The 23,401-nt window shown below is 40.6% G+C and overlaps 1 pseudogene; it reads right to left on the bottom strand.

Annotated features, from left to right (window-relative positions):
• Window positions 1-384: 384 nt before the first annotated feature.
• Window positions 385-21,941, bottom strand: LOC115848459 (large ribosomal subunit protein eL31-like; annotated as a pseudogene).
• Between the last annotated feature and the right edge of the window lie 1,460 nt (window positions 21,942-23,401).

The raw sequence follows: 23,401 nt of genomic DNA, 5'->3' as shown, positions 1-23,401 counted from the left end.
TTGGCTCATAGTATGTGCTCAATAAATTAATTTTTTCCAGCTATTTCCAGTGAAGTGTAAATAATGGAATTATGGATGAGAATGACAGTTGATGAATTTACAAAATGTCAATTATAATGTTCTCTGAGAGAAAGCAATTGGTCAGTTGATTCAAAGATTAGATTACATTAACCTCCTTTCTGAGCTTTTCATTGTTTATTTCCATTCTCACTCAAGTTTCTCTCTTCAGAACTCATCCTTAGGATTTAGTTGAATTTAGTCTTGGGTTGTTGATGTTTCTTAATCTTCTCTTAAGTTAAATTTTAAGCAACTTAATATGGAAACCATATCTTATGTGTGTGTATGTTTTTTTGAGGTTTTATAATGTTATTTGACAGCTAGCGGTTAGTTCTCATCTACATTTTGTCTGTAGATTTTTGAGAGTAGTGACAGGTACATATCTAACCAACATATAGAGTTTATTTGGTGAATCTTCATCCTCATTAAGTCTCCTGGACAATTGCACATGGATACAGTGTGGGACATTGCTTATTCCTTTGGCCCAGATAGCTTTACTAAGCCTGGTGTCATTGTGTACATCTGAAGTTCCCACCTCCTTCATGGCAAATTTCTGGATCCTTTTGAGTGCCCAAGGGGCAAGCTCCTTGAAGCCCACTCCCAGGATGCACTTGTGAATGTTGATAGTGTATTCTGTGGTAGCTACCTCGTTGATGGCAGGATGGTCCTTCTGCTTCTCGGCCCTCTTCTTTGCAAGAGCTGTTCTGCTGGGCCCAGGTTGGAAGTGCTTAGGTGTTTTTCATATTTCCTGCATGTCCTACAACAGTGGTGAGCACATATGCATATATTAGATACCAGTAAAAACCTAAGTAATGTATTTGTAGAAGTCACATAAGAAACATTTCCTAGCGAAAAAGGAATGTTATAATTGCTAAGATCTTAATCTAAGATTCTAATGAAAGGTAGACTTTAAGCATACAACACCTTCTTAAAGAATTTGGCATCAACTACACGGCCTAGACCTTTTTCAAATAAATACAAGTTGGAAAGCAGAAGGAGTTGTATGTTTCTGAGCTGCCTAGTGTTGTAATATTAACAGTTTCTGGTGTCATGGCAGGCTGTCTCCTCTTTAATCAAAGGAAAATGTACAGACTGACAATTCTTCCAACTATTCAAATGTCTCTTAAAAATAATGGTGGTAAGTAACAGGCATTTTGCATGTGCTGGTTATTTTGACCTGATGGATCTGCAAATTTCTTACTAGCATAGAAAAGAAAAACTGCTTCTTATTTTTAAGTACAAATCTTGTGTGCAGCAAATGAAGTCACATTTTTTATTTATTCATTTATTTTTTTGTGCTGTTAGAAAACCACTTTGCAGTGAGTGTGAAAGAGAATACTTATTAGGCTAATAACAGCAGAATCATAGAAATGAGGCCTGTAGACAAATCTCCCTCTAGAGAATAAAGTGTGGCTACAGAAGGTTAAGAATGTGTAAAGATCAATGGAGGCCAAGAGCTTAAAATAGAGATAAGCTGCCTGGAGAAAAAAAGTGAAAAGAAAAAGAAAACTTCAAGAAAACACTGAGTGTTTAGGATAGCTATTTTGTCTTTGTTCCCTGTTGAAAATTTCTAAAATTTCGTTTAGAGACAGTTATACATTCCTTCAAATACATCATTTTTATTTTTCACAATGTCTAAACTCCTGTGGGTGTCTTTTTCACTTCAACAGGTGCAATCACACATACACACATACACATGGGCCTTTGACTTCTGTAGTGAAACACACTGTCAAGTCAAAAGTACAGCTAATTCAGTAAAATGTGTTAATATAAGTAGTACAAAACGACAGAGGTTGTAATGGGTAAAGCTGATTCTTAAGTATAATAAGATTCCTGTATCCAAATGCACAAGTTCTAACTGAACTTTGAAACATCCTCATATAATTTGGGAGATAACGCATTATGCTTTCTTTGACTGAAAGGCAGATATTTTGATGAGAGTTTTGTTACTTCCTCTCAGTTTTCAGTGGCTTATTAAGCACTACATTTGCTCTTTATTTAAAATTTTATTTAAATACCTTTATGTTTATTTATTTACTTATTTTTGGCCACACGACTTGTGGGATCTTAGTTCCCCAACCAGGGATTGAACTCGGGCCCTCAGCACTGAAAGCCTGGAGTCCTAACCACTGGACCGCCAGGGAATTCCCGCTACATTTGCTCTTTATGAAGGCATCTATTCAATATGAAACAGGAAGGCCATGGCATAAGACCAGGCAGTTTTATTTGCCTATGGACATCTCCATGTTTTGTCTATCCTTCCTGTCCCCCAAATCTCAAAGGAATCCCAGAATTCATGTTCTGTGTTGTAGAAAAATACATGAAAATTACAAAAAGGCTATCCTTTCTGTCTTTCTAGGTCTCTAATGTTCGTAATATTGTTGGCCCCAACCTGTAAGTCACAGCCCATTTTGAAAGTTGGTAAGGAATAGTAAAACATGGTATTTTTGCCTTAATTTACCCTTTTGCCCCATTTACCTATCATAATTTCAGAGTTCCCTTCATATCCTTACCATATCCATGGTTAAACAATTCCAGTCTCTGACTTTTGATCTTTGGGAACTTGGATGAAGATTCGGACTTGCGTGGCACACTGTGCTAGTCGGTTCAGGCTGCCATATCAAAGTATCACAGTCTGGGTGGCTTAAACAACAGAAATGGGTTTTCCCACAGTTCTGGAGGCTAGAAGTTGCAGATCAAGATACTGGTAGGGTTCATTTCTGCTGAGGCCTCTCTCCTTGGTCTGTAGATGGCTGTCTTCTCACTGAGTCTTCACCTGGTGTTCCTCAGTGCTTGTCTGTGTCCTAATTTCTTCTTATAAGGACACCAATCATATTAGCCATATGATTTTACCTTAATCACCTCTTTCAAGGCTCTGCCTCCAAATCCTGTCACATTCTGAGGTCCTAACTGGGGGTTAAGACTTCAGCATATGAATTTCGGGAGGACACAGATCAGTCCATAACACACACCATTCACCAACCTGGTGCAAGAATCTTTAGTCCACTTTATCTGTAGGGAAAAATCTCTGTTTCAAGTCAATTTTTTTCTGAATCACATTGATGTAAATATTTGTGGTTCAACATATGGTTGGCAAGCCAGAAGTGCCTCAGGGATTTAAAGAAGTGTTTTAGATACTCCAACACATTTGGTAGGTAATCCAATCCTATTGGACAGACAGCCTGAATTTCAAAACTACACCCACGTTAAATAAAGGCCAGATATGTTTTTTTTTAATTTATTTTTTTTACATCTTTATTGGAGTATAATTGCTTTACAATGGTGTGTTAGTTTCTGCTTTATAACAAAGTGAATCAGTTATACATATGTTCCCATATCTCCGCCCTCTTGCGTCTCCTTCCCTCCCACCCTCCCTATCCCACCCATCCAGGTGGTCACAAAGCACCGAGCTGATCTCCCTGTGCTATGCAGCTGCTTCCCACTAGCTATCTACCTTACGTTCGGTAGTGTATATATGTCCATGCCACTCTCTCACTTTGTCACAGCTTACCCTTCCCCCTCCCCATATCCTCAAGCCCATTCTCTAGTAGGTCTGTGTCTTTATTTCCGTCTTACCCCTAGGTTCTTCATGACATTTTTCTTTCTTAGATTCCATATATATGTGTTCGCATACGGTATTTATCTTTCTCTTTCTGACTTACTTCACTCTGTATGACAGATTCTAGGTCCATCCACCTCACTATAAATAACTCAATTTCGTTTCTTTTTATGGCTGAGTAATATTCCATTGTATGTATGTGCCACATCTTCTTCATCCATTCATCCTATGATGAACACTTAGGTTGTTTCCATCTCCTGGCTATTGTAAATAGAGCTGCAACGAATATTTTGGTACATGACTCTTTTTGAATTACGGTTTTCTCAGGGTATATGCCCAGTAGTGGGATTGCTGGGTCATATGGTAGTTCTATTTGTAGTTATTATTTTTTTTAATTAATTAATTATTTATTTATGGCTGTGTTGGGTCTTCGTTTCTGTGTGACGGGTTTCTCCACTTGTGGCAAGCGGGGGCCACTCTTCATTGCGGTGCGCGGGCCTCTCACTATTGCGGCCTCTCCTGTTGCGGAGCACAGGCTCCAGATGCGCAGGCTCAGTAGTTTTGGCTCACGGGCCCAGTTGCTCCGCGGCATGTGGGATCCTCCCAGACCAGGGCCCGAACCCGTGTCCCCTGCATTGGCAGGCAGATTCTCAACCACTGCGCCACCAGGGAAGCCCTATTTGTAGTTTTTTAAGGAACCTCCATACTGTTCTCCATAGTGGCTGTACCAATTCACATTCCCACCAGCAGTGCAAGAGTGTATCCTTTTCTCCACATCTTCTCCAGCATTTATTCTTTCTAGATTTTTTGTTGATGGCCACTCTGACCGCTGTGAGATGATATCTCATTGTAGTTTTGATTTGCATTTCTCTAATGATTAATGATGTTGAGCATTCTTTCATGTGTTTGTTGGCAATCTGTATATCTTCTTTGGAGAAATGTCTATTTAGGTCTTCTGCACATTTTTGGATTGGGTTGTTTGATTTTTTGTTATTGAGCTGCATGAGCTGCTTGTAAATTTTGGAGATTAATCCTTTGTCAGTTGCTTCATTTGCAAATATGTTCCCCCATTCTGAGGGTTGTCTTTTGGTCTTGTTTATGGTTTCCTTTGCTGTGCAAAAGCTTTGAAGTTTCATTAGGTCCCATTTGTTTATTTTTGTTTTTATTTCCATTTCTCTAGGAGGTGGGTCAAAAAGGATCTTGCTGTGATCTGTGTCATAGAGTGTTCCACCTATGTTTTCCTCTAAGAGTTTGATAGTTTCTGGCCTTACACTTAGGTCTTTAATCCATTTTGAGCTTATTTTTGTGTGTGGTGTTAGGCAGTGATCTAATCTCATACTTCTACATGTACCTGTCCAGTTTTCCCAGCACCACTTATTGAAGAGGCTATCCTTTCTCCACTGTACATTCCTGCCTCCTTTATCAAAGATAATGTGACCATATGTGCGTGGGTTTATCTCTGGGCTTTCGATCCTGTTCCATTGATCTATCTTTCTGTTCTTGTGCCAGTACCATACTGTCTTGATTACTGTAGCTTTGTAGTATAGTCTGAAGTCAGGGAGCCTGTTTCCTCCAGCTCCATTTTTCGTTCCCAAGATTGCTTTGGCTATTCGGGGTCTTTTTGTTTCCATACAAATTGTGAAATTTTTTGTTCTAGTTCTGTGAAAAATGCCAGTGGTAGTTTGATAGGGATTGTATTGAATCTGTAGATTGCTTTAGGTAGTAGAGTCATTTTCACAATGTTGATTTTTCCAATCCAAGAACATGGTATATCTCTCCATCTATTTGTATCATCTTTGATTTCTTTCATCAGTGTCTTACAATTTTCTGCATACAGGTCTTTTGTCTCCTTACATAGGTTTATTCCTAGATATTTTTTTCTTTTTGTTGCATTGGTAAATGGGAGTGTTTTCTTGATTTCCCTTTCATATTTTTCATCATTAGTGTATAGGAATGTCAGAGATTTCTGTGCATTAATTTTTTATCCTGCTACTTTACCAAATCTATTGATTAGCTCTAGTAGTTTTCTGGTAGCATCTTTAGGATTCTCTATGTATAGTATCATGTCATCTGGAAACAGTGACAGCTTTACTTCTTGTTTTCCGATTTGGATTCCTTTTATTTCCTTTTCTTCTCTGATTGCTGTGGCTAAAGCTTCCAAAACTATGTAGAATAAGAGTGGTGAGAGTGGGCAACTTTGTCTTGTTCCTGATCTTAGTGGAAATGCTTTCAGTTTTTCACCATTGAAGATGATGTTGGCTGTGGGTTTGTCATATATGGCCTTTATTATGTTGAGGAAAGTTCCCGCTGTGCCTACTTTCTGCAGGGTTTTTATCATATATGGGTGTTGAATTTTGTCAAATGCTTTCTCTGCATCTATTGAGATGACCATATGGTTTTTCTCCTTCTCTTTGTTAATATGGTGTATCACGTTGATTGATTTGCACATACTGAAGAATCCTTGCATTCCTGGAATAAACCCCACTTGATCATGTTGTATGATCCTTTTAATGTGCTGTTGGATTCTGCTTGCTAGTATTGTGTTGAGAATTTTTGCATCTATGTTCATCAGTGATGTTGGCCTGTAGTTTTGATTCTTTGTGACATCCTTGTGTGGTTTTGTTATCAGGGTGATGGTGGCCTCATAGAATGAGTTTGGGAGTGTTCTTCCCTCTGCTATATTTTGGAAGAGTTTGAGAAGGATAGGTGTTAGCTCTTCTCTAAATGTTTGAAAGAATTCACCTGTGAAGCCATCTGGTCCTGGGCTTTTGTTTGTGGGAAGATTTTTAATCACAGTTTCAATTTCAGTGCTTGTGATTGGTCTGTTCGTATTTCTTCCTGATTAATTCTTGGCACATTGTGCATTTCTAAGAATTTGTCCATTTCTTCCAGGTTGTCCATTTTATTGGCATAGAGTTGCTTGTAGTAATCTCTCATGATCGTTTGTATTTCTGCAGTGTCGGTTGTTACTTCTCCTTTTTCATTTCTAATTCTATTGATTTGAGTCTTCTCCCTTTTTTTCTTGATGAGTCTGGCTAATGGTTTATCAATTTTGTTTATCTTCTCAAAGAACCAGTTTTTAGTTTTATTAATCTTTGCTATCATTTCCTTCATTTCTTTTTCATTTATTTCTGATCTGATCTTTATGATTTCTTTCCTTCTGCTAACTTTGGGTTTTTTTTTGTTCTTCTTTCTCTAATTGCTTTAGGTGCAAGGTTAGGTTGTATATTCGAGATGTTTGCTGTTTCTTAAGGTAGGATCGTATTGCTATAAACTTCCCTCTTAGAACTGCTTTTGCTGCATCCCATAGGTTTTGGGTCGTCATGTCTCCATTGCCATTTCTTTCTAGGTATTTTTTAATTTCCTCTTTGATTTCTTCAGTGATCACTCCGTTAGTAAGTAGTGTATTGTTTAGCCTCCATGTGTTTGTATTTTTTATAGATCTTTTCCTGAAATTGATATCTAGTCTCATAGCGTTGTGGTTGGAATAGATACTTGATACAATTTCAATTTTCTTACATTTACCAGGGCTTGATTTGTGACCCAAGATATGATCTATCCTGGAGAATGTTCCATGAGCACTTGAGAAAAATGTGTATTCTGTTGTTTTTGGATGGAATGTCCTATAAATATCAATTAAGTCCATCTTGTTCAATGTATCATTTAAAGCTTGTGTTTCTTTATTTTCATTTTGGATGATCTGTCCTTTGGTGAAAGTGGGGTGTTAAAGTCCCCTACTATGAATGTATTAGTGTCGATTTCCCCTTTTATGGCTGTTAGTATTTGCCTTATGTATTGAGGTGCTCCTGTGTTGGGTGCATAAATATTTACAGTTGTTATATCTTCTTCTTGGATCGATCCCTTGATCATTATGTAGTGTCCTTCTTTGTCTGTTCTAATAGTCTTTATTTTAAAGTCTATTTTGTCTGATATGAGAATTGCTACTCCAGCTTTCTTTTGGTTTCCATTTGCATGGAATATCTTTTTCCATCCCCTTACTTTCAGTCTGTATGTGTCTCTAGGTCTGAAGTGGGTCTCTTGTAGACAGCATATATATGGGTCTTGTTTTTGTAGCCATTCAGCCAGTCTGTGTCTTTTGGTGGGAGCATTTAATCCATTAACATTTTTTTGTTTTGTTTTTTTTGCAGTACGTGGGCCCCTCACTGCCACAGCCCCTCGCGCTGCGGAGCACAGGCCCTGGACGCACAGGCTCAGCGGCCATGGCTCACGGGCCCAGCCGCTCCGCGGCATGCGGGATCCTCCCAGACTGGGGCATGAACCTGCGTCCCGCGCATCGGCCGGCGGACCCTCAACCACTGCACCACCAGGGAAGCCCTAATCCATTTGCATTTAAGGTAATTATCGATATGTATGTTCCTATTCCCATTTTCTTAATTGTTTTGGGTTTGTTATTGTAGGTCCTTTCCTTCTCTTGTGTTTCTTGCCTAGAGAAGTTCCTTTAGCATTTGTTGTAGAGCTGGTTTGGTGGTGCTGAACTCTCTCAGCTTTTGCTTGTCTGTAAAGGTTTTAATTTCTCCATCAAATCTGAATGAGATCCTTGCTGGGTAGCGTAATCTTGGTTGTAGGTTTTTCTCCTTCATATCTTTAAAAATATCCTGCCGCTCCCTTCTGGCTTGCAGAGTTTCTGCTGAAAGATCAGCTGTTAACCTTATGGGGATTCCCTTGGTGTTATTTGTTGTTTTTCCCTTCCTGCTTTTAATATGTTTTCTTTGTATTTAATTTTTGACAGTTTGATTAGTATGTGTCTTGGCATGTTTCTCCTTGGATTTATCCTGTATGGGACTCTCTGTGCTTCCTGGACTTGATTAACTATTTCCTTTCCCATGTTAGGGAAGTTTTCAACTATAATCTCTTCAAATATTTTCTCAGTCCCTTTCTTTTTCTCTTCTTCTTCTGGAACCCCTGTAATTCGAATGTTGGTGCATTTAATGTTACCCCAGAGGTCTCTGAGACTGTCCTCAGTTCTTTTCATTCTTTTTTCTTTATTCTGCTCTGCAGTAGTTATTTCCACTATTTTATCTTCCAGGTCACTTATCCGTTCTTCTGCCTCAGCTATTCTGCTATTGATCCCATCTAGAGTATTTTTAATTTCATTTATTGTGTTGTTCATCGTTGCATGTTTCACCTTTAGTTCTTCTAGGTCCTTGTTAAATGTTTCTTGCATTTTCTCTATTTCCAAGATTTTGGATCATGTTTACTATCATTATTCTGAATTCTTTTTCAGGTCGATTGCCTATTTCCTCTTCATTTGTTAGGTCTGGTGGGTTTTTATCTTGCTCCTTCAACTGCTGTGTGCTTTTCTGTCTTCTCATTTTGCTTATCTTACTGTGTTTGGGGTCTCCTTTTTGCTGGCTGCAGGTTTGTAGTTCCCGTTGTTTTTGGTGTCTGTCCCCAGTGGCTAAAGTTGGTTCAGTGGGTTGTGTAGACTTCCTGGTGGAGGGGACTAGTGCCTGTGTTCTGGTGGATGAGGCTGGATCTTGTCTTTCTGGTGGGCAGGTCCACGTCTGGTGGTGTGTTTTGGGGTGTTGTGGACTTATTATGATTTTAGGCAGCCTCTCTGCTAATGGGTGGGGTTGTGTTCCTGTCCTGCTAGTTGTTTGGCATGGGGTGTCCAGCACTGTTGCTTGCTGGTCGTTGAGTGAAGCTGGGTGTTGGTGTTGAGATAGACATCTCTGGGAGATTTTCGCCATTTGATATTATGTGGAGCTGGGAGGTCTCTTGTGGACCAGTGTCCTGAAGTTGGCTCTCCCACCTCAGAGGCACAGCCCTGCCTCCTGGCTGCAGCAGCAAGAGCCTTTATCCACACAGCTGTGAATAAAAGGGAGAAAAAGTAGAAAGAATGAAAGAAAGAAGATAAAATAAAGTAAGATAAAATAAAATAAAGTTATTATAATAAAAAATAATTAAGAAAAAGAATTTTTTTAAGTAAAAAAACCAGAAAAAAACAAACAACCAAAAAAAAACGGACAGATAGAACCCTAGGACAAATGGTGAAAGCAAAGGTATACAGACAAAATCTCACACAGAAGCAAACACATACACACTCACAAAAAGAGGAAAAGGGGAAAAAACAATAAATCTTGCTCTCAAAGTCCACCTCCTCAATTTGGGATGATTCGTTGTCTATTCGTGTATTCCACAGATGCAGGTACATCAAGTTGATTGTGGAGCTTTAATCCGCTGCTTCTGAGGCTGCTGGGAGAGATTTCCTTTTCTCTTTTTTGTTTGCACAGCTCCCGGGGCTCAGCTTTGTATTTGGCCCCGCCTCTGCGTGTAGGTCACCAGAGGGCGTCTCTTCTTTGCTCAGACAGGACGGGGTTAAAGGAGCAGCTGACTCGGGGGCTCTGGCTCACAAAGGCTGGGGGGAGGGAGGGGTGCGGATGCGGGGCGGGCCTGCAGCGGCAGAGGCCGGCGGGCCGTTGCACCAGCCTGAGGCGTGCCGTGCGTTCTCCCGGGAAGTTGTCCCTGGATCCCAGGACCCTGGCAGTGGCGGGGTGCACAGGCTCCCGGGAGGGGAGGTGTGGAGAGTGACCTGTGCTCGCACACAGGCTTCTTGGTGGCGGCAGCAGTAGCCTTAGCGTCTCTTGCCCGTCTCTGGGGTCCGCGCTGTTAGCCGCGGCTCGCGCCCATCTCTGGAGCTCCTTTAAGCAGCGCTCTTAATCCCCTCTCCTCGCGCACCAGGAAACAAAGAGGGAAGAAAAAGTCTCTTGTGTCTTTGGCAGCTCCAGACTTTTCCCCGGACTCCCTCCCGGCTAGCCGTGGTGCAGTAACCCCCTGCAGGCTTGTTCACGCCGCCAACCCCAGTCCTCTCCCTGCGCTCTGACCTAAGCCGGAGCCTCAGCTCCCAGCCCCGCCCCGCCCCGGCAGGTGAGCAGACAAGCCCCTCGGGCTGGTGAGTGCCGGTCGGCACCGATCCTCTGTGTGGGAATCTCCCCGCTTTGCCCTCCGCAGCCCTGTTGCTGTGCTCTCCTCCGTGGCTCCGAAGCTTTCCCCCTCCGCCACCCGCAGTCTCCGCCCGCGAAGGGGCTCCTAGTGTGTGGAAAGCTTTCCTCCTCCACAGCTCCCTCCCACTGGTGCAGGTCCCGTCCCTATTCTTTTGTCTCTGTTTATTCTTTTTTCTTTTGCCCTACCGAGGTACGTGGGGAGTTTCTTGCCTTTTGGGAGGTCTGAGGTCTTCTGCCAGCGTTCAGTAGGTGTTCTGTAGCAGTTGTTCCACGTGTAGATGTATTTCTAGTGTATCTGTGGGGAGGAAGGTGATCTCCGCCTTTTATTCTTTTTCCATCTTCCCCCTCTCCCCAGATATTTTTTTTTTTCCCACTCTCCACCCTCCACCCTGTACCAACTGAAATGGAATTATTTGCGGAAAAAAATTATGAGTAGAAGAATCAAGGAGAAACTCCAGATTCTCTTCCTAAAACTCTTCCAGGCTTTCATCTAAAGCATTTTATATATATATGTGTGTCTATGTCTGTGTTTGTACATATGTGTGTGTATATATATTTATATACATATATTTTTGATTCTCCTAAGATCTATTATCACGGTGAGAATGGCATAACATAACACATTTATCATATAACATCTCTTCTAAGTGCATTGCTACAAATATCTGAGATGTCACGTTCCCTCCCCCTCCCTCCCTCCCTTTTCTCTCCTTCTCGCTCTCCCTATCCCCCCAACCTCCATTACCTTGACTCTATAATTCCCTAATTCACACCTATAAGGGGGCAGGGTCAGCCTCCAGTAAACTGATTGCTAATGCAATTCATTTACCAGTCATCCCTCTGTTATCACTCTGAGTCATCTGATGAAGACAGTGAAGTTAATGAGGACTCAGAAATGAAGAGAAGCAGGGAAGGATGATGATAAGGAAAAAAAGCACAGGAGTGAGAAACGTGGGAGAAGAGGGCAGGCTGTGACCTCTGTCAGGGGCAACCTGGAACCCAGAAGCCAGGGGAGAAGTGAAAGCTTCTCCCTGTGACCCTCAGTGTATTAGGATGCAGCCAATCACATCACCCAATTGGATTTTCTGACAAAAATCTCCGTTGAAGCAAAAATGTATTTTCAAGATAATATGTATATAGGAATGATTATATGGTTTTGGTATGTTATTTCCTTGCTATCAAGAATATTTATTTATAGAAATACCACAAGCCTCACACAGTTTCCACGGGTATGAGGGGTCATTTACAAACAAAATATTAGAATCTACCAATGTAGAAAACATCAAGGTTGTAATGAGGAAGATGCTTTTTATTTTTTGTTTGTTTATTTTTAAAGCAGAATGAATAGTGCCAGCATGCTGTCACTTGGGAGAACTGTGTAGTTGTTTGCAGGTCATGGTGCTTAGTAAATTGGTCCAGTGCTATTAAGAAGGAGTTATAGAAAGCATGTTTGTTTTTCTGCTTGATGGCCAGCAGTAATTTTAATAGATGCCTGAATTCTGTCTCCAGGCAAACCGGGAACATATGGAAATCATATTCAGTTGTTAATAATTTTGTTGCTAATGGGAGTGGCAAAGAGGATTTATTTTAATCATTTTAGGGCTTATTAAAGGGACGTAGCTGGGAGCTGAGAGGATTAAGCACTTCAGGTGAGTTCACTGGCAGGCCCACATGAAAGTGGGATTTTTGTCTGTCAGGAAAAAACATACCCACTGCGAGTGTCCCAATGGCATAGGTGTTCAAGGAGCCTGGGACCCCTGCAAGGTCAGAAATCAAAGCCTGGTGACTGATCAGTTCTCTAAAACACCTCTCATTGTTCTGAATGTTTTCTCAGCAACGTAAAGCACACTATAGCAGTGAAGGTCCTGGGTGTGGTTCTTGCCTCAGTTATTAATTCTGTGGTCTTGGACAAATTACCTCACTTTTCTCTGCCTCAATGTCTTTATCTGAAGGAATGGCAATAACAATAGCAATTACCTACCTGCAATAGCACTTTGAAGGTCAGATAAGATGATTATGTCTTCCAGCACCAAGCATGATGTGGAGTGAATGCTCAATAAATTATAACTATTCTTATTAATATTTTTATTGTTATGCTTAAAATCTGTATCTGCTTCATTATACATGTTAGAAAGAGGTACCCAAACTTAAGGAGTACTGAGAAGAGAATGGGCCTAGGCCTTCAATTTTGATGCTATATATTGCAAAGTAATAGGTCTGCAATTTGGAAAATAGAAATTTACAACATTTTCTGCATAGAAAAATGTGTGACGTTCTAATGCTCTCCAGTTGCTTGAACTATTTAGATATCAACTCAAGATACATTGTCCTACTTCGTCTGTTTTATTTTGCTTGTACCTTTGCTTGTACTCAAAAATATTGTCCCTATTCAAATAAAAGTTTGTGGTATTTTCCTTGGTTATTTTTAAAATGTAAGGTTTATATGATCAGATTGAGCCTTTTTTACTTTTATCCAGCCTGTTTCCTGAAATTAAATATCTGTAACCTTTCCATTGAATATGCAGGGTTCATGGGGGTGTAATTATAAAGCAACTTTATTTTTGTCTCCTGGTATCTCTTTAACGTTTTTCTGTGGGGCTGGTTCTTTCGTTAGCCTTTGGTAAAATTTAAGGGAAGTCCCGTGATTTTTTTTTTTTATTATTTTATGTATTTATTTTTGGCTGTGTTGGGTCTTCATTGCTGCACGCGGGCTTCCTCTAGTTGTGGTGAGCGGAGGCTACTCTTTGTTGTGGTGTGCGGGCTTCTCGTTGCAGAGCACAGGCTCTAGGCGCGCGGGCTTCAGCAGTTGCGGCTCACGGGCTCTAGAGCGCAGGCTCAGTAGTTGTGGCACGTGGGCTTAGTAGTTGTGGCTCGTGGGCTCTAGACCGCAGGCTCAGTAGTGGTGGCGCACGGGCTTAGTTGCTCCGTGTCATGTGGGATCTTCCTGGACCAGGGCTCGAACCCGTGTCCCCTGCATTGGCAGGCGGATTCTTAACCACTGCGCCACCAGGGAAGCCCAAGTCCCGTGATTTTGGTGTCCACTTTTAGGTAATAAAACAACCTATCGTCGGTAATTGTCCTGTCAAAATATTACATTCCATTGGAAGGTAAAGCTTCTCTTTTCTTCTGCTTTGCTTGCTGCAGGCTGGTTGCCAGTGGGTGGGTGGGTGGGGACGCTGGTTGGTTTGTTCTTTCTTTTTCTCTTGCGTGTTAATCCCTCTTCCTCCAAAGAAATTTCAGACCCCCCCTCTAGGTTTAGAGCTAGAAGAGGCAGAGGGTAAAGAGGACAAGAATATTCTTGCTTGCCTGCCATTGTTTGGTGATCTAGCATCCACACTCTGTAGATCTGGCAGGTGTTTGAGGCTGAGTCTTTTAGGGGCACCTTTCGGGGTCCATCAGAGACCCTGGGGCCCTTTGCCTCTCTTCCTCTCATCGCTGGGGGTCTCTCACTCTCACTTTTGGTTCCTTTGAGAGGGCAGATGCATCTCTGATTGCCCTTGGCTGGCTGGCTGGCTGGCTGGTTACTAACTCCTTCCTTAACATCTAGTCATCTGCTGGCACTTTCAGCTTCTATTTGTTCCTTCAGTGGACTCTCTTGGACAAGACAGGAGATGCAGCTATACTAACCTGCTCATGTGTAGACTACATGTTTCTCCCACGTTATTCTAGGAATGCACATGACCCCCAATGAAGTGACCTTTCTTTTATTGCTGTTTTAAAGCAGTGCACTAGCCAGGTGATGGACCCTAACATTACTTACGGAGGAGTCTGACTCTTTTCCGGTTGTTTCTGCACCTGTGAGACAAATAGGTGAAACTTTTCAGGTGGTGTCAATATACTTCTTTCCCTAGGTTTGGGAAAAGCCGTCACAGCAAATCCATTTATTTTTCCAAAATTCCTCTAACTACTTTTAATCTTCTCAGATCCTCAGTTTGGGTGTGGGGTTAAGAGTAGAATAACAGGTTATTTTTCTTTGGCTCTTAACTCAGGGGTAACATTCTGTTATTCTGGAAGAATGCCACTATTATGTGGGTGTATCACATGACAAGATGCTTTATTTTAAACTCTTTTATAACTGTGTACCAAGTCCCATTTTTTCCTTATTTTCTTTATATTATCTCATAGCGGTATATAAAAAATTGTGCTGAAAAGCACATGACAGAAATTTACTGTCTTAACCATTTTTAAATGTACAGTTCAGTAGTTAAGTAAATTCACATTATTATGCATCTTGGACCACATTTTAAACATCTCATTGTATGTTGAAAACAATCCAGCCTTTTCTGTGATTGTTTCTTTAAAAAAGCATTTTGATTATAATATTGGTTGTTAGACATTAACTCAAGCTTCTTCCTGTAAAGGGAACTGGTATCAGGACAGACATGGCCAATAAGGAGACAGAATCTCATGAAAATTCAGTTCAGTAGCTGTAACGGTGCCAAGCCCCATGGAGATTGTTGTTGGAAGGAGAGGTAGGAGCAGAAACAACTCTTGAAAGAGCTTCATGAGCCTCCTCCATTCCATAGCTACCCTATTAATAAAACTCGAGTATTCCTAGTCTGCCACCTTCTTTTGGAACTGATGCTATCTGCTTTCCTCTTCTTTGTGTATCATTTCTTCACCCATCATAATTTTGCTTTTCTCATAGTTTCCGGTTCATAATAATTTCTATTTACTGCCTTATGGCTCTGACAAACTGTTCATAACTCCAGCTCATCTTCACACAGTGAAATTCCTCATTCTCTTGGTATTGGTATTTGCTAATTTAAATTTTCAAGAGAGGAAACTGGATTGTCTTTGTTTATCTTTTCATACCATGTGGGCACTGCCAGCCAAAGGATTGGTTATACTTGGGTCAAAGTGTGGCTACAAATGGCTGCCCTTTGAGCAGAGGCTGGGGGGAGGTCGTTCCTGAGAAGGCACCTGGGTATAGGAGGCAACATGATTAATTTTATGTACTTAATAAAAATATTTTGTGTGCATGCTTAAACAAGAGTAAGTATTTCTTTATTCATTTTTTCAGCGTTTGGCAGAAAGCAGGAACTCTTATAGGAGAAAGATGGTAATAAAGGCTCTGAGAACAAAGAATTGAAAAAGGGCTTCTGAGTTTCTGATTGTAGTGGATTTTTTTGAGGGAAGGACTGTTTTCCTGGTTTGGGTTCCCCCAGAAGCGGATCCTGAGATAAGAATGCTATTGCAAATAGTTCATTTGGAAGACGATAACATGCAACACTGGTAAGGGAAGAGAAGAAATGACAGAGGGCAAGGAGGGCAGCCAAAAAAAGTGCAGTATGTTAAGTGGTTATCACCGTGGCTTATTCCACTGGTTAATTCTGGGAAATGTACAGTGCATCTCAAAGTTATCTCAGATGGGTGCCCAGGAAGCTGGATACTTATCCATCAGCTCCCTGTGGATCATTGGTTGAGGGCTGCTCCGGGGCCACTAATTCTGTGGCACATCTGGCCTGCCCTCTGTGTCGTTTATAGCTCCACGTCCAGTAAAAAGCCCTCAAGTCAGGAGGCACAGGGGTTTGCCGTCAGCAACCTTTAATGTGTGAGGGCGAGAGCAGAGAGGCTGTGGGCCGGGCACGGTTGGCATTTACCCCCAAACCCCCTCCCCATTTTCTCCTTTCTTGAATGAAACCTGATTTTATCCAGGTGTTCATCCCTTAGGGAAGGTTGCCTTACCTAAAGCTCAAGGGTAAATTTAGATTAATCTTTTTTTTTTGCCTTTTAAGTTAGTTTTATTTCGATAAATTCTTTAATACATTTGTGTTGTACCATTCAACATTAATCTTCCAAGATCGATCACATTTGTTTTTCAGGAGGAATCAGTCTTAATCAAATAGAAAAACACACTGAGGCGCCCCTGTGTTCGTTGCTCATGACTCCTCCTCCCAATTTGTGAGCGGGCTCAAGCGGTCTTAGGCATTCAGGAGAGAAGCATTCTTATTTAAGCTTTTGGTGGTTCGTTTTGCATGTATATTTTTTTGATTGAAGTATAGTTGACTTACAATGGTGTGCCAATCTCTGCTGTACAGCAAAGTGACTCAGTTATACATGTATAGACATTCTTTTTTTAAAGTTTGGATTAATCTTAGCTATTTATGGAGATCCCATTCCTTGTATCTGCTATTTGGCGTAGGTGTGGACACGTGGTGCAAGGTGGTATGAAATGAGAGATGAGGTCTGCTAGAGGGGCTCTGGGAAAGGTTTCTTCCTTCTTATAAAGAGACTCATAGGAAAAGGCAGCATCGTATTATACACTGGGACCTCGGGACTTCCCTGGTGGTCCAGTGGTTAAGACTTCGCCTTCCAATGCAGGGGGTGCAGGTTCAATTCCTGGTCGGGGAGCTAAGATCCCACATGCCTCCTGGCCAAAGAACCAAAACATAAACCAGAAACAGTATTATAACAAATTCAATAAAGACTTAAAAAAAAATGGTCTGTACTGGACCTGTCACATATTCATGAGTCACTTGGAAATGTTAGACACATCTTGGGACCATGAGCCCTGAATTAACCAACCCTAAAGATGCCCTGCCTTGAAATTTCTCAGTTTGAGAGATGACAACTTTTCCTGATTATCTAAATCATTTTGAGTAAGGTTTATTTTTACCTGCAGTCAAAGACATCCTAATTGGTACAAGGATAAAGTGTAAGTACCAGATGACAAAGCTCATTTTTGAAGTTTACAGAAAGGTTTATAAAGAGATTATAGGATCATGTCAATATGTTGTAACAATTCTAGCTCCCTTTGTTCAACCTTTACACCCCTTTTATAGTACTGATAACATTCAGGGGGTTTTGCTGATGATGGATCATGAGTTCTAGAACAGCAGTGTATTCAGTCTCAACCTTTGATTGCATACGTATTCAGTATGCTGTGATTAAATGGGAAAAGTGCATAAAACACTTTTTCTACATACCGAGGTACAACGGTTGGCTTGAAGAAAATCACGGGTGCAATTGGTTGAGCTGCCAGCTGAACCAACAACTTTTTTTCCCTGTAGACTGTTCTTTCTTGAAAGAAAGACTGACAGAAAAAGTGATGGCTACCCAGACTCGGGTATTTGACCATTTCTCAGAAATGAATGAACTGAACATGTTACTTCAAGGAAAATGACTGACAATGTTTGTTGCCAATGATAAAATTTGAGCTTTCGAGTATGATTTTGATTTTCGGAAAACTTTTATCCACTAAGGTGATAGTTTCCCAACACTTAAAGACTCTTCAGATGAGTTTAGTGGTGATATTAACAAATGTAATTTTTAAATATCGTATAATAAAATGTGTCAACATTTGGAAAATCTGCATAACTCAGTGACACAGTGTTTTTCAAATGAGTGATACATGATATTATAGAATCCTGTGTGGGTAAAATATCCATTCAAAGTGCAAGATAGACTAATGGATTTTAATGGAACTAAAAACAAGTTTAGTAGTACGGTTTTTGGTTTCACATTGCAACTAACTGCTAAGAAACTACCATTTGTTGAGTTTTGATATAGTGTTAAAGAATAATACCCACGGTTATATGAAAAGATTCTCAAAATAATCCTCTTTTTTCTAACCACATATCTGGGTGAGGCCGTATTTTCTTCATATATTTCAACTAAAATAGCCTGTCACAACAGATTGAATGCAGGAGCAGATACAAGAATCCAGCTGTCTTCTGTTAAACCAGGCAGTAAAGAGATTTGCAAAAATGTAAAACAATGCTGCTCTTCTCACTAATTTTTTTCCTCATAAAAAATATATAATATTTGTTAACATGTAATGGACTTATTATTTTAAAGTGAATTAATATTTTAAAATTTTCCTTTAATTTTGAATACAGCAAATATTAGTAAATGTAACCCACATAAACCAAAGCTCTTTGGAGCTCCTCAATTACGTTTAAGAGTTTACAGGGTCCTGTAACAAAAAAAGTTTGAAACTATCTTTAGAGGGCTTGGTGGAAAGGGTTCAGAGCGTTGAGTATAAACCAAGAGATCTGGGTTGTTAACGGACAGAAACAGAAGTAGAGGGTATATGGGATTAGTTAATGATCTTGAAATAAAGAATGATAGAGGGGTTAGGAAGGAGGAGGAGGGGTGGGGGAAATTTCTAGAAGCATGGAAGTTCTGCCCTCCCTCTTGACCCCTGTAGATGGAGGGATGGAGGTCAATGGAAGGGAAGAATAGATCTGGGGCGATGTATTAATGCATCCTACGTTGTCATGGTTCTTGATGTTTATTAAACCGACAATAAACAGAAGTAAAACGTTTAACTTTAAAAGGGATTTCTTCATAAATGAGCACATTTAATGTTTTTAAATTTGGGGGATGCAGACTTGATGTAATTTTTGCTCTTCAGGAGGTACATGACGTTTCCTAGGAAACCAGGGAACATATCATCATGTGTGAATGAATGAATCTCAGATTGTTGGAGAGAACCCTTCCCAGTGTGCTAAATATTAGTGAATGTTCCAGGTGTGTTTCAGCTATCCAGACTGCACGTAAAAATTGAGTGATGGGGACTCTTAGAATGAATAACAGCATTTACTGAAACTGGAAATCTTGAGACTTCTGGATCCAGAATCCACAATGTCCAGCCTCAGCCTTGATGTTGCACCAGTTTTACTGTAGAATACATCATCCTTGCTCCTTAGCTGACAAGTCTTGCCTTTTTGACATTTAAGCTACAAAATGTAGGCTACTCCTTGGAAGAAATCTTGTAATTATTTGCCAGTAGAAAAAGAATGATGGGTTAAAGTAAATATATGCTGTCAAGCTGTCAATAATTATTTAATACCACTGTGTACAAGGAATGATCCATGTCAAAGTGCTCTAAATGAATTAGACAGACAAAGAAAGTACATTTGCAAAGTTTCTGGGGTAGTCACATAAATACATACTTACAATATATAATATAATATAAACTTGAGATAGGGAGGTGGGCAAAACCACTACCAAAACCAAAGCCAAAACAAAAACAAAAGATATGTCTGCATCAAATTTGAACAATAATTTTTATTTTAAAACCAGTTGGGAAATGGAAGAAAGGCTATTACCTTACTGGGAAGGGAGGGAGGTTGCCAGAGACTCTCGCATTTATGGATGCCTCCTCTGTTCCAGACCCTCTGTATCTTTCAAGAACTTTGGAAGTACTTTTTGCCTCACGTTTCATAGATGAAGAAACCAAGACTCAAGAAAGTTGAGGAAAATTTCCCCTAAGATTTAGAAGGTTGCACAATGGAGGTTCAAGCCCCAGCTATTTTTGTCTTTGAAGGCCATTCTTTTTATGATTCCTTAGAAATTCCCAAGTCAGAGCCTATAGAGAACATACCCATTAACTGTAGGGAGAAGACGACATTGCTGGAACTATTGTTTCTATTTTATATCATCTAGTTTATAAGAAAAAAAGTTCTACTCTCAGTTTTTACTGTTCTTTGAAAAAGCTGGGGAGTAAGCAAGGAAGTATTTGTTAAGAAAACAAAGAAACACAGCTTTGGAGGATGTTAGGGGAAGACCCTCTAAATCAGCAATATGGCGGCTATCTGTGCCCTTGTCCATTGAGACAACACTTGTATCAAGATATCCTATTGGGTAAGAAGACCTCATTTTTGCTGCCTCAAAATAGATGCAATGATATAAATTCTCTGTGCTTTGCATTTCTAACTGTTAAGCAAGCAGACACCACCAGTCTCAAAACAGACATCCACAGGATATATAGCACTATGGTGTGGGCTTCAGAGAAAAGATTGCTTTTCAAGGACTTGGAGCTCTATGGAAGGAGACACATTCACATAAACCTAACTTTTCATGGTTAGTTTAATAGTTGCCATGATTATTACTCTTTAAAGTATTCTGAGGGTAGGTACCAATTCTTAACTACTTACCCAATTTGCTGTTATTTCAGCAGCCTTGTCCAGTGTTCTCAAAATGACCCACTCCACTTTGAACTTATTTACTATTCTGTTCTTTTTTTGTCCTTGTAAAGTTCTCACAGTGCCCTTAAGTAGGTTTTGCCCTGGGCGCTGCTTACCATAAGTTAGATAACTTCTTTATGTCTTAGTTCTCTTTTCTGAAAGCTAGAAATAAAAATATGATCTATCACTGTCAGAAGTAAATAAGGCAATAGTTGTAAAGCCTTTAGTCCAATGCCTGACTCATTAAATGCCAGCTATTATTCTTGTTATTATTAATAATCATGTTATAAAACAATCCCAGTTTTAAGCTATCTAAAGTTTTATTTTGCTCAAGTGTTTATTCTTTTTTAAAGAAAAATTTATACCATACTTCCAAAAAGAACTTGAAAAGGTTTACCATTAAAGGCATATTAAAAGTAAGGCTTAATGGAATAAAAATAAAATGTCTGGCAAAGTCAGCTGCCTCAGAAACATAATCAAGGCCACAGCTGACTCTCCCCATAGGTACTGGAATCACTTTTTCATCAGAAGAGTGCTGGGAACGACTGTTGGGGGATCTTGACAGTGCTCCCAAATACTCCCTTTTGCTCTGCTCCATCCTTTCCTCTGTTCTAATTTCCACACTGCTGTCTTCTCCCTTGGCTCTAATCACTCCCATTCAGTCTAAACCTTCCCACTTGGCCCTCCGAACACCATCTCATGGCGTCCTCAATCTCCTTCAGGAGGAAGAACGTTTCTTCTTGTTAGGAAAGGCATTCTCCCACGTGGGGTCTTTTGGCCCCAACTCGGCCGCATAAGAATGGGCCTTGTGCGGGGTGGCACTTTCCTTACCAGGAGATAAAGCATCCTCACAGTTTGTGATGGGCTTATCACCTTGTGGGGGCGTATCTTCCTGTCTTTCAGACTCAGGTGTGCTCCTTTGTTGGTTTTAAGCGTCTGCATCGTGTGGTCCCTGGCCATCCCCAGTACTGTATCTTCCTTCTTGGGCACGAGAAGGGTGCTTGCAAATCAGGAGGGATGTGCTGGCCGTGGGAGACTGACACCCACTACTGAAGCTGACCTTGCTGTCTCTTCTTTATGTGAATAAGACATTGTTGCATCCAGTGCTGGACTGGACTGTTTGCCTTGACAACTCCAATATCAAGATGCAGTGGGCAGAAGTACTGGGATCTCTACTCCCCATAATAGGCAACTGATGGTACTTGCTTGACACATCTATCTTGCCCTCCAGAGCTACTGCTTTTCCTGCAACTCTCCCTGGTGGATGCATCTTCTCAAGCTACCTACTCACTCAGCGTTGGGTGTTGAGATTGGCTTCCTAAGTGGAGATTCTGATCTTCATTGCTGGGCTTTTGCATTCTTCTGTGCCTTTTCCTCTGGAGCTCATGTCATCTAACTGCCTCACCTGATGCTTTTCTTGTTGCTGTCCTTGGACTCATTGTCCATGGTGTCATCCCTTGACAGTTTCACACCTGGCTCACACATTATTTTCTACCTTGTCATCATTGTATGAACAAGGAAGAGCTACACAAGTAGATCTCTTCCTATCTTGACCTCCTGTACTTCACTGAACTTCATTTCCATCCCATTCAGCTACCTGCTCTCATGAAAATAACCTGTCCCCACTTACAATTGTTTCTCCTCTGAAATCTTAAAAATTTGCATATCTCAGCTTTTCACTACACCCTATATAGTTCTTCCAGTTCTCTGCTTTCATTTTCCCGCCTCTCCTTTTCTTTGCTCTCATTGAGACCTTTGCTTCCACAGCCCCTTCTAGTCCTCTTGTGATTGAGCTCCTTCTCCATAAACCATCACTTCCTCCACTCTCTTGCCGGTGTTCTTGATCATCTTGCACCATTGCTCCATTGTATTCACCAAGGTAAAACAAACTAATTAAGCAAAAGCCCAACAATCTTCTCTGTATGTCATTGGAACTTTAAATCTGGGCCTCCGTGTACCCGAAGAGGTACTTTCATTCCCTTAGCTTGGTGCTGCTACAGATTCATGATTTCCATCCTTAGGCTGTCCACATTCACTCTTTCCCATTCATTTCAGCATCTGTGTACATCTCCACTCTGCTCAAACTTACTGCTCCACCATCTCTTCACTCACTTTGCATACAATTCTGCCTACTACTGTGCATCTCACAAGAGAAAATAGAAACCAACTTCTTCAGCTTCTGCAACCACACCTAGTTGGATGAAAACTTTTGGCCTGTCTGAGTGGAAGGTACACCTTCTTGTGGCTAAAACTATGCTTTTCACCCGTACTCTAGATGCCAGTAACTCCTGACTTCTTAGGCGTTACATTTTCTAATATTTCTCTGCTCTCCTATGCTCCATCTTATAAACTCAACAAAACCCTCAAACCCTTTCTTGACAATTCGTTCCCTTTCAGTCACTGTATTCTTTCCTTCCTTTCATAGCCAGACTTCATGATGGTGTTATTTACATTTAATCGCTTCACTTCCTTATATCCCATTAACTCTTCAACCCACTGAGACATTTAAAGTTATTCCGAGAGTTGGTTCTGAGCTTCCATGCAATGAAGACAAGACAGTAGAAACAGGGACACTGTTTTCAATGACTGTTAAAAGGAAATTTCTGTTCTACAAGAGAGAAAAAAGGTCCTGTACCTACATTTCAAAAGGAAGTGATTGAAACATTAAAATGAGACAGTGATCAATGTTATAGCTATTACTTTATGGAATATGAAGAAATATTCTGCATTTATATCCACTGTTTCAACTAGCAGCTGGACAACATTGGGTATAAGATTCAGCGCTCCAGTGAGAGCCTTCAAAACAGCCAGTGTGTGCTTTTGAGAGCAAAGCTGTGCATAGCTACCGTTATCAGATCTGCAGGTGGGAAATTTTAATTTTGAAAACTGAAAAGTTTACTAAGTAT

This window comes from Globicephala melas, chromosome X (genome assembly GCF_963455315.2).
Source record: "Globicephala melas chromosome X, mGloMel1.2, whole genome shotgun sequence".
Taxonomy (NCBI): domain Eukaryota; kingdom Metazoa; phylum Chordata; class Mammalia; order Artiodactyla; family Delphinidae; genus Globicephala; species Globicephala melas.
This window is presented reverse-complemented; position numbering and strand designations above follow the sequence as displayed.